Raw genomic sequence first — 10606 nt, forward strand, 5'->3', positions numbered from 1 at the left:
CACAGTCTTTGCTACATTTTTAAAGGAGTCAGTCTGGCTCCTAGGTGAAAAATAGACTGCAAGGGCCAAGAGTGGAAACAAGATGGCCAGTAAGGAGGCCGATGCAGCGAGAAAGGAAGTCAGGATTGGAGACGCAATTGACTTGGGCCAGGGTGGTATTGGTGGAGGTGGGGGAGTGGTGTGATTCTGCTTGTTACTTGAAGTTAGCGCCCAAATGTGATTGTAGTTAATACTGTGATTTTCTGGTAACGTGGTGGCCGTGTGTTTGATCTCACAGCCTGCCCCTGTGGCCTCTTCACTCCCATCCAGGTCGATGCCAACCTAGCTGCCTCTCACCACTTCACTTGTCTTCATGGGGGAACTTCTGGGCCCCGACCTGCAGCCCACCAGCCATGGAGACCCAGGCCATGTCCTCCGGTGATCCATCTCCTCGCATCCCATGCCTCCTGGGCACCACTGTTCCTGCTTCATGTTGCAGATGGCAGACTGCCCTGGAAGGTCCCAGCAGCATGTGCTCAGCTGATGGTTTGGGCTCCCCATACCTAACCCAGTGCCTCTAAAGCCCCTGAGGCCCGCTTTGAGAGATGCGGGACTTAGGGGGTGGGGATCATACTCCTTGTCCCCAAATTTCTCCCTCTCTCTATCTTCCTTCTTCTCTCCATTCATCAGGCGAATGGGCGAGACCTCTTTCAGGTAGAACTCCCGGACAAGGTTTGCCAGACTTGCCTTCTGAAATGCTAAAGAAAGGTAGAAAGAGGGATTGAGGAAAACCCTTTCTCTCCTAACAAAGCCTTTCTGTAGCTTTGCTAATCCTATTGTAGATGCTCACGTTGAACCTGTACCTTTCTCTTGGTGTTTACTTTCACATCCTAGTATTCCACCCACAACACTCCTCCACTCAATAGGAAGAAGGTCATTTACGGAGAAGTGCATAAAACAAAAGCACGTAACATATAACATGATTGAACATGATCACTTTCCCCTGCTGTGGTCATGTGCATCCTACACGGAGTTGCCTCTGCTGGAGGTAGCTCCAGGGCGGGAAGGGCTCCATTCCTTTTCACGGCGCCAGGCCTCTCCCTTTCCCTGATTGTTTGGCTGAAGAGAGTCTGGAAAATCTCCAGAAAATTAAAACTAATCTGAAACAGGCTGTAAGTGGCATGGGAGAAGCGGCAGGTGTGGACACGGGCAACCTTGCCGTGAGATGGAGGTCTCTGAGTGTGGAAAGCGAGTGATCTGCAGACGGACAGTGCCCACGGGGCACTCGGCCTTCGAGGGCAGCGTGGGAACATGCGAAGAACAGGACCCCAGCCTCCAGTTGCAACCAGGTCAGTCTCTGTTTTCAGCACCACTGGGGAGGCCTCATGGGGAAAGAGGGTATAACGGGGCTGGAAGTGAATTTAATGGGGTGCGATTTGGAGCTGAGGGTTTTACTCCAGCAACTGCTTAGTCGTTCCGGTCCAACTTCATGTTGTTAAACTACGAGGCTCAGTCCTTGATCAGTTGAATAGGAACAATGCTGTAAAACCTCTGTCCAATCTACTGCACAGGCCTCCTGGCAATGCACATAAAAGGGTTGCATACATTCCTAAGCTGGGACCAGGAAGGGTGGGAGGCAGACGTTATCCTGAAGACAGACAGAGAGCTAGTCGTCAACGTTTTACCACGTCACCTGCCTGGGAACCCTCCGCACTTGCCTGGGCCTAGGGTCCAATGGGCTTCCTGTCTCTGACCAGAGGTCGGGAAACAGCTCTGTGCGGGAGTTGGCCGGATCTGCTGAGTGGGGTCGTCCTGGGGTTGATATTTGTTCTTAGCAACAGGCATTTCAAATGCACAATGCATGATTGTAGCCCTTGGAATGCAGGATGTTTGAGCAGCGATGTACAGGTTGCCAACTGTAAAATATCACGATGTTCACACTGGTTCTAAAGACATGTAGAGAGAAGGGAATAATTCTATATTAAGACAAACCTTGCAATCTACCCTCCAGAGCCTTCTGGAAGAAATTAGAATCATTTTAAAGAGGCCTGCATTAACACAGTGGGGCATTCATTCCTTTTATTTTATTCCTTACATATTCACAATTGGAAAATTTTTATCATTCTGGAGTTATTAAGTAGTATGGGGGAAGAGTTACTTATTTTTACATTTATTTTTGAAGGAGGCTTTCCTTATTTCTTTTCATGTTAAAAAATTTGCCCTCTCTGAAGCCTTTTTTTTTTTTTTTTTGGCATATGTGTGTTTCTCAAAACTTGGCATGAGCATGAGAGCTGACCTTTAGCTTGAGGAGGAGGAGGAAGTGCAGTGAGGGGCAGCTGCGGAGGGCGTGGAGGAGGCAGGATGACTCAGTGTCTCTGCAACGCCCTCCTCTCCCCTCTCCACTGGCCGTGAGCCAAGCCTGTCCAACCAGTGCTGCATCAGAGAAAGAAATCCTGCAGAAGTGACCGCTGTGGTAATGACAGCATAAATAGTTCCTCTTTTGAAGTTTTAATGCTCCTGAAGCTGTGGGAGAAACAGTCAGCTTTCAGATTCCTCCCTCGATTACTGGCAAACCATGAAGAACTGTGTTTTCTCTCCAAGACACACCAGAGTGGTTAAAAGGGCAAAGAGTGATTGGAATTCAGGAGCCAAAAAAGGACTAGAGGCAGACAAATGGACAGTATTTCACGGGTGGGCCCTGGGTTCACAGTGACCTTGAACCCTCACCTTTGTTTTTGGCAGCTGAGTCTCCATAAGAGGGGGCAACTACATTTACTATCTGAGAACTGCAGTTTCTCTCTCTGGCTAAGTAGAGTTGGTCACTGACTATGGGGCATCCTGTGGTCATCTCTCTGTAATGAAGGAAGCTCTGTCTTCCTGACCCCTTTCCTACCTAACTGAAATTGAGGGGTAATTGCCTCCTGCACCCATATTTTCGAAATCTCAACTCACATACATACCATCTTTTGCTCTTGACTTCATAACAGCAGTAGTATCATGTCATTATCTTTATCAGCAATGGCAAAACCAGCAAAATAAGCACTTACTATGTATAAGCCTGGTCAAAGATAACAGATGCAGAGAGAGAGAGCGACAGAGAGAGAGAGAGAGAGAGAGAGAGCGAGAGAGAGAGAGAGATTCTTTCAAGGGTCTTACAAGGGATTTGAGGATGAAGCCATTATTCTTTCCCCAGCACGACACTAAAACTCTTCTCAACAAAGTTGTCAGTGACCTGCTAATTGCCAATCCCCACTTCCCAATACCTTCCTGAAATGGTTGATGTGACCTCATTATTTGAACACCCTTCCCCGAATGGCCAAGACAGCACCCTGCCTTGGCTCTCCTGCTACCTCTCACACCACACCCTTAGGTCAACTCTTCCTGCTTCTGTCCCATAAATGTAGCTGTTGTTTCTCAGGGTTCCACCTTTGGTCTTCTTGTCAGTCCTCAATTTTCTTTTTTTCTTAGCTACTTTGCCTAATCCTGGAGGATTTCCTAGAGGTGCTGGTATAAATCCCAAGCAGTTTTGAGACCCTCTGGACTTCTTCATCCTTCTAATTCTTAGCATCTGCATCTATAAAATGGAGATGATAATGGTACTTGTTTAATTGGACTGTTGTTAGGATTCCGTGTAAAGCACTTAGAAGAGTGCCTAACATGTAGGCAGTTTTACATAAATATCTGTTGTTAAGTTTGGGCAAAGGACTAATGGAAAATAAGTTTTTGAAGGTAAGTTGGGGCCTTTTGCCGAGACAGATGGTTCTTCCCCCAAATCTACTATTTCCTTCTTCCAGAATCCCCCTGTGGCTCCCAATATCCCTGGCCTCTCGATGCTACAACAGTGGCTGTGTTTTTCTGCAGTTCAGTATACCTAGAATTGTGCAGGAAAATTCCTCAAGGTATTTCTCTATTTCATGGTTACCTACCTCTCTTGGAAGGGTGGAAGAGTGGGAGAAAGGATGGAGAAGAAAAACTCATATTTACAGAATACCCACTGTGTATTTAACAGCAAATATTTATTGAGCACCTCTAGATATTGGGCCTTTGAACATTTCATGCCATTCTTCCAAGAACCTTACTGGGAGGGTATCCTCCTGCTCATGTTGTCAGCGAGCACTCTGGTAGGTGCTCATTTATTCCTGCATATGCATTAGAAAGCAGGTTATTCTTTAAGGTTTTATGATGGGTGGTTCTTTCTCAGCATTGTGTGCATTTGATTCACAGTTGGCCGACAGATAATGAAATTTTCCAATACTCTGATGTAAGCCTTGGAATTATGACTGCGTGTGGGGTTGGACATTGTCTCGAGTTCAGCACCAAAGGATGTTTACCTGCTTGTGGATGCAGTAAAGTCTGCCTCCAGTCACAGGCCCCAGTGCTTTCTATACCTGGGTCTTGATGTAGAAATATAGAACATGGAATACTGGTTCAAACTGACATCCATTCTTCATTCATTCATTCATTCATTCAACAAAAACGTAATACGCTCTTGTTTGGCTAAACACTGGAATTGCAGAATCGAAAATCCTTTGCCCCTGCCCTGAAGGAGCTCACATGTTGCATAGCATTCCCAGGATCAAAAGATAGGTCCTGGCTGGTCACGGTGGCTCATGCCTGTAATCCCAGCACTTTGGGAGGTCAAGGCCGGTGAATCGCCTGAGACCAGGAGTTTGAGAGCAGCCTAGGCAACATGGTGAAACAAAAATACAAAAGTTACAAAATACTGAATTGGCCGGGCATGGTGATGTGTGCCTGTAGTTAGCTGGGCATGGTGGTGTGTGCCTGTAGTCCCAGCTACTTGGGGGGCTGAGGTAGGAGGATCGGATCAACTTAGCCCAGGGAGCTGGAGGCTGCAGTGAATCATGACTGCACCACTGCATTCCAACCTGGGTGACAAGGTGAGACCCTGTCTCAAAAAAAAAAGGTAGGTCCTCCTCAGCCAGGTCAAAATCAGTTATCAAATACCTGGAACTTCGTTGTGTAACCCGTGGCTTCTGTGCAATTTTGCTTTGTGGTTGTTCTTACAAAATTTCCTCCTTTTGCTTTGTATGACGTCAGCGCCCTTGAGGAATAAGAGTTTTGAGAGCTGGAACTGTGTCCCCACCAACTGGTGCAGTGTCTGCCACATAACAAATTCAATGGCTGCTTGTTGAATTGATGTATGAGGTACAAAGACTGTTCGTTAATATTAGTATGCATTCTCTGTAGACACCAAACATGAAGCCCAAAGACGTTGAATTGACCGTATGTTTGGAATATGCTAGAATTTAGATTTTCTGATTTCTGGAAGTTCTTTATAAAATTATTTATTTATTTATTTAATTTTTGACCTCAGGTGTACAGGGTTGAATTCAACATACTTTTTGGGTCATGAGTCACCAAAATTATCATGCTGTGCGTGGCCTGTTTGTTGATTACATTTTATTTTTTTTAATTTCCTTATTTACTATTCTCTCTCCACTGACACCCACTCTAATTCATTGTATGAGTCCTTAGATATGTATATTTTTGGAGGCTGTGTAGTGTTTGGACTGTGTATGTGTAGTGCTTAATGTCCAAGCATTCACAGATTTTCTAATTACCTTTCTGTTATTGATTAAAGAATAGACACTGTAAGATTTCAGCTTTTTGAAATGTTCCCAGGGTATGGACTAGAATATGTTCTATTTTGGTAAGTTTCTCATTCAAATTTCAAAAGAGTGCATGTTATTTAATTTTGGGGTGTAGTGGCTAATATATCTCAGTTAGGTTATTGTGTGGTTCATATATTTTATATATTGACTTTATGTCTGCTTTGAGAAATATATTACATATACTAATGTATTAAAATCCTCCACAAGGATTATGTATTTTTACTTTTTTTTAGTTTTGTCTTTTTGTTTTATATATTTTGAGTCTATCATGTTAAGTGCTTAGAAATTTAAAATTGCCATATCTTCTTGGTAGAAGCTTTTACACTTATGAAGTGTCTCTGTTTCTAGGAGTGCTTCTTGCCTTAAAGTCTACACTATCTAATATTAGTATAGCTACATCAGCTTTCTTTGGGTTAGGATTTGTATGATATATCTTTGTCATCCTTTTACTTTCAGCATTTCTATTTCTTTATATTTAAGGTGAGTCTTTTGTCAGCAGTATATAGTTGAGTTTGGCTTGATTTCTCAGTTTTTCAAATGGAGTGTTTAATTGGTTTGCATTTATTGTCATTACAGGTATATTTTGGTTCATCTCTACTAAAAATACAAAAATTAGCTGGGCATGGTGGCGGGAGCCTGTAGTCCCAGTTACTTGGGAGGCTGAGGCATGAGAATTTCTTGAACCCAGGAGGCAGAAGTTGCAGTGAGCCAAGATTGCGCCACTGCACTCCAGCTTGGGCAACAGAGTGAGACTCTGTCTCAAAAAAAAAAAAAAAAAAAAAAAATTTCTGCAAACATATTAAGCATAGTTAATTTAAATTCAATGACTGACAATTCCATTGTCTGAATTTCATCTAGTTATTTCTTTTTTCCCACTTCTTGGCTTCCTAATAAGTATTTTCTTCTCATTTGCTTGGTTATTTTAGGGTGTGTTTGTGTGTGTGCTGAAACAGATAAAACAAAATTTACCATCTTAACCATTTTAAGTGTACATTTCGGTGACATTATTTACATTCAAAATGTTGTGCAACCATCATCAAAACTTTTTCATCACCCAACCAGAAATTCTGCCCCTGTTGAGCAATTACCCTCTATTCTTGCTTTCCCTTGGCCCCAGGTAACCTCTAATACACTTTCTGTCTCTACGTATTGGCTTATTGTAGATATTTCAATATTTGTTCTCTTGTGTCTGGCCTATTTCACTTGGAATAATGTTTACAAGGTTCATCCATGTTGTAGCATGTATCGAACTTCGTATCTTTTTATGATGAAATAATATTCCATTGTATGTGTATATCACGTTTTGCTTATCTGTTCATCTGTTGATGGATACCTTGATTGTTTCCACCTTTGGACTACTGTGAATAATATTGCCTTGAACATTGGTGTTCATATATTTGTTTGAATTCCTGTTTTCAGTTTTTTGGGGTATATATTTAAGAGTTGAATTGCTGGGCCACATGATAATTCTACATGTATTTTTTTTTTGTAGGAATTGCCAACTGTTTTCTGCAATGCCTACACAGTTTTACATTCCTACCAGAAATGTAGGAGGGTTCCAATTTCTTCACATTATTGTCCACATGCTATTTTCTCTCTTTCTGTGTGTGTATGTGTGTGTGTTTTCAATTATAGCCATCCTAGTAGGTATTAAGTGGTATCTCATTGTGGTTATGATTTGCATTTCCTTAATGGCTAATGATGTTAAGGATCTTTTCATGTGCTTACTGGCTATTTGTGTATCTTCTTTGCAGAGATGTCTACTCAGGTCTTTTTCCTTTTTTTTTTTTTTTTTTACAATGGGTTGTCTATTAGTTGTTGAGTTATAGGAGTTCTTTATATATTCTAGATATTAGACCTTTTAAATATGTGATTTGTAAATATTTTCTCCCATCAGTGGTTGTCTTTTCATTCTGTTGATAGTGTCCTTTGATGAACAAAAGTTTTAAATTTTCATCAAATCCAGTTTGTCATTCTTTTTCTTTTGTTGCTTGTACTTTTAGTGTCATATTTAAGAAATCATTGCCAAATCCAAGGCCATGAAGATTTGCCCTCCCCCCCTTTTTTTTTCCTAAGAGTTTTATAGTTTTAGCTTTTACGTTTAGGTGCTTGGTCCATTTTCAGTTAATGTCTGTATATGGTGTAAGGGAAGGGTCCAACTTTATTCTTTTGCATGCGAATATCCAGTTTTTGGAGTAGCATTTTTTGAAGAACCTGTTCTTTCCCCATTGGATGATCAAAAATAAACTGGCCATAGATGTGAGAGTTTATTTCTAGGCTCTCAATTCCACTCCATTGGTCTACATGTCTATCCTTATGCTATACCAAATTGTTTGGATTACTGAAGCTATGTCAATCAAGTTTTTATATTGAGAAGTATGAGTTCTTCAACTTTGTTCTTTTTTCAGCATACTTTCAGCTAATTGGGGTCCCTTGAAATTCCATATGAATTTTAGAATGAGTTTCTCTATTTATGCAACAAATGCCATTGGGATTTTGATAATTATTTATTATTGGTTAGTTTTTTATATGTCAGACCACCCTTCCATTCCTGGGATAAATCCCATTTAGTTATTGTGTGTAATCCTTTCAACATGCTGCTGAACTCTGCTTGCTAGTACAGTAACTTCTCAACATCATCAACACGTCCTTGGAAACCGTGACTTTAAGCAAAATTACCTAAAACAAAAACAGGTTTTTTTTCATTAAAATTAACATAAAATGAAATTGAACAGGAAGCATTATTGAAGGACTTGCTGTATGTCATTTTGCTTAAAAGTCACAGTTTCCAATAACCTATCCATGACCTTAAGTGAAGACTCTCTTTAATTTGTTGAGGAGTTTTGTATTTATATTCATAAAGGATTATTGGTCTGTAGTTTTCTTTTCTTGTAGTATCTTTGACTTTGGTATTAGAGTAATGCTGGCCTTATACAATGACTTAGGGAGTGTTCTTCCTTTTCAAGCATTTGGAAGAGTTTGAAAAAGACTGCTGTTAATTCTTTTAAAAATGTTCAGTAGAATTCACCAGTAAGCCTTCTGGTGTAGAATATTTTTTGTTGTTGGATATTTTTTTGATTACTGACTCAATTTCTTGTTATGGGTCTGCTGATATTTTCTATCCTCTTGAGTTAGTTAGGTAATTTGTGTGTTTCAAATAATTTGCCCATTTCTTCTAGGTCAGGGGTCCCAACCCCTGGGCCATGGACCAATACTGGACTACAGCCTGTTAGGAGCTGGACCACACAGCAGGAAGTGAGTGCTGGGAGAGCAGGTAAAGTTTCATCTGTATTTACGGCTGCTCCCATCTCTCGGCTTACTGCCTGAGCTCCGCCTCCTGTCAGATCAGTGGCAGCATTAGATTAGGAGCACGAACTCTTTTGTGAACTGTGCATGCCAGGCATCTAGGCTGGGCACTCCTTATGAGAATCTAATGCCTGATGATCTGTCACTGTCTCCCATCATCCCCAGATGGCACCGTCTAGTTGCAGGAAAACAAGCTCAGGGCTCCCACTTGTTCTACATTATGGTGAATTGTATAATTATTTCATTATATATTACAATGTAATCATAATAGAAATGAAGTACACAATAAATGTAATGCCCTTGAATCATCCTGAAACCATCCCCCAACCCTGGTTCATGGAAAAATTGTCTTCCATGGTGCCAAAAAGGTTGGGGGCCACTCTTCTAGGTTATCTAATTTTCTGGCATAAACTATTCATGATATTCAAAGAGCATAGTGTGTATGACTTTAGGAAATTTATTGAGGTTCCTTTGTAAGATTGTAAATGGCAGATTTTGATGAACATTTCATGATTTCATGATTGTTTTAAAAGAATGTTTTCTTTCTTTCATGCAGAATTGTATATACCTAACACTTAAGCTTAACAACTATTTATATTTCTCTACTTTTATTTGTCTCTTTGCTCCATCAATTCCTGAAAGGGGCTTATTAAAATCTAACCACAGTTGTCTTATTGCATTTTCTTCAGACTTGTTTTATGTTTTGAGACCACATTGTTAAGTACATAGATATTCATTTTATCTTCGTATTCTTCTTGGGTGTTTTACCAATTTTTCATATTCCTCTGTGTCTATTATTATGTTTCTTACAAAACTTTGTGTGACAATTAATTTTGTTGGCTTATTTTTGGTTCAGTTTTTTTCTGATTATCTTTATTACATTTTTAATGATTATTAGAAGGGTGCCCTGCAAATGCATAATGCTATATAAATAAAAAAATCTAAAAAAAAATCTAATCTGATTGGTGAGTTCAACTCATTTACATTTGTACAATTCCTGTTATATTCTTTATTTTTTGTAGAGATGGAGTCTCCCTATATTGCCCAGGCTGGTCGCAAACTCCTAGCCTCCAGCAATCCTCCTGGCTCAGCCTCCAAAATCACTGGGACTATAGGGCTTCTTTTCTTTTAGGTTCTTTTTCTGTGTCCATGATATCTGCTCCCTCTGGCATACATTGTTAAATGAGCTGTTGTTCTTGTTTAATGACTCATTTTTCCTCCTGAATCATATTGCCTTGGAACTGTATTAGGGACCCTTTCTCTGTTTGTACCTTTTCCATAACAGGGTGACTTTGCTTCTCAGAGACCTTCTTAACTCTGCTTTGGGCTGCTCCAATGTGTCCCTTCATTTCCAGCAGGCACTGGGCTGGGCTGGCATTGCTGCATTTAGACAATGGGCGGATACTGCTCTTCCCAGGTTCATGTTGAGGAAAGAAAAGGGCAGAGACTGACAGCTCTCCCTGGCCTCCATGCTCATCGGTGGCCTGGCCCTCCTCCAGCCTAGGATGCCGTGTCCGCGTAGCAACCCAGCCACCTTCTATGTTCTCTGGTGAGTCTCACAGCAGTAACACTGGGTTTTGGGGTTCACCACATTTCTTTTTGCTCCCAGGGTATCTCAGAATTTGGTTCAGGGGAAGAAGCAGCAAAGTGTATTAACTCATCATCTTATTGGAGCTTTTTCAACTACT

The 10606-nt window shown here is 41.0% G+C and overlaps 1 long non-coding RNA gene across 2 annotated transcripts; it reads left to right on the top strand.

Annotated features, from left to right (window-relative positions):
• Positions 1-329: 329 nt before the first annotated feature.
• On the top strand, positions 330-10405 carry LOC111540420. Of its 2 annotated transcripts, none has more exons than XR_002730980.1 (4): positions 330-1328; positions 3774-3878; positions 5038-5145; positions 10274-10405. It is a non-coding gene; the product is annotated as an uncharacterized LOC111540420 (long non-coding RNA). The 2 variants fall into 2 exon arrangements; XR_002730979.1 differs by lacking the exon at positions 10274-10405 and adding an exon at positions 8792-8924.
• Positions 10406-10606: the final 201 nt, after the last annotated feature.

The sequence above is a fragment of the Piliocolobus tephrosceles genome, chromosome X (genome assembly GCF_002776525.5).
Source record: "Piliocolobus tephrosceles isolate RC106 chromosome X, ASM277652v3, whole genome shotgun sequence".
Lineage (NCBI taxonomy): Eukaryota > Metazoa > Chordata > Mammalia > Primates > Cercopithecidae > Piliocolobus > Piliocolobus tephrosceles.